Raw genomic sequence first — 1,814 nt, forward strand, 5'->3', positions numbered from 1 at the left:
ACGTATTGAACGTGTTATGGACGCGTCAACTCATAGAAGACAACTTAGTTGGCAAGTCGTGGTTACCAGCCTTAACTTTTCAACAATCTCATGAATTAAAATTTAAAACTTAATTTGTCCTCTTGTTAACATAGTGTACCTCATACTTTATTAAGTGGCAAAGAGAATATTCTATTATTAAACTAATATTTTAAGCAATTGTCTACAATTTGGCGAAAAAATCCAAGATTTGTTCATTTTTTATAGACGAATTTCCTCCACACATGAGAAGACGAATTTCCTCCTCACACATCCTGAGACGGTCCTCCAGGTTCACACAACCTTCACAGGCCATTTCGCTCCAGCTTCGGTAATACAAACGGCAAAGAGAAAATATAGATAATAAAAAAGAAAACGGTCATTAAGTAAACTAAATACACGTAGTTTACTCTGCTTATCTTAAACTATTACTCCTACCTTTGGAGTACAGTAAGACTATAGTTTTGGTTCTAAATTACTAGAACACTGCATTATATCTTATGCCTGTAACTGTATAGCGCTATACGTATACAATTACAAGTACATATAGCCCTATACGTTTGTTTGTTTGTTTGTGTGTGTGTGTGCATGTGTGTTTCAACTGGCCTGGGATCACGTGTTGGGCTTGTGATCGACAGTTATTACCCTTACGAGTGAGAGCTTAGAGTTTATAAATGACCGATCTATGGGTAATACTGTGACCTTACACACACACACACGCACACACACACACACACACACACACACACACACACACACACACACACACACACACACACACACACACACACACACACACACACACACACACACACACACACACACACACACACACACACACACACACACACACACACACACACACACACACACACACACACACACACACAGTTGACTTGACAGTTGACAGTGGTGGTGTGCGGACGTGTCCGTGTCCTGTCGCAGATCTGACTAGGCGCTAAGTAGCAGCCAGGGTCAGCTTGTTGACCCATAACCCTATTTCTAAGCTTGCGGTACAGAAACAATGTGCGGACCAACTTTGCAAAATCTCTCACCCTCATATCGATACACACCTAGTCAGATGTATAAGTGGAAACGAGGATGCGGTTATCCACCAAGCTCAGTGATTCAAAGCCTAAAAAACATGAAACTTTTTCGCAATCGTGGCCGACGCGGTGGTTCAAAAATTACCCGAACAGTGCCTGTGATTACAAATAAAAGAAGTGCTACCAAAAAAGGAAAAGTTGAGCCAAGACAACGAAATTTTAATGAAGTTCCACGCGTTTGGTACAGCCTACCCTCCATCATACTATCTAATGTTACCTCATTAGCCAACAAAATGGAAGAAGTGTTTGAATTAGTGCGCTCCACAGGCTGTGACGTGATGGCAATTACAGAAGCGTGGCAGATAATTCCCGAAGTGTGTAATATAGAAAATTTTGTACTTTTTCACCATCTCAGAGTAAACCGCAGAGGCGGTGGTGTGGCATTGTATTGTCGAGCTGACCTCAACCCCTTATACCACAGGGTTGACATACCAGAGGGAGTCGAGGCTTTGTGGGTCAAACTTACCCCCCGCTTCCATCCCCGCCACACCGCCTCTATCATAATGTGCGTGATATACCACCCTCCTTACGCCAACACTGCCATCCTCCTCAACGATCACATCATTGAAACTGCTGAATCTCTCCATTTAAGGTTTCCTGCTGCCAAATTAGTTGTGTGTGGGGTCTTTAATCGCCTGGACACAAGTGACATTTTACACCATTTAAATCTCACGCAGGTAGTGACCTTTC

Source organism: Oratosquilla oratoria, chromosome 26 (genome assembly GCF_046742065.1).
Source record: "Oratosquilla oratoria isolate Oo_2021 chromosome 26, ASM4674206v1, whole genome shotgun sequence".
In the NCBI taxonomy this organism is placed as follows: Eukaryota; Metazoa; Arthropoda; class Malacostraca; order Stomatopoda; family Squillidae; genus Oratosquilla; species Oratosquilla oratoria.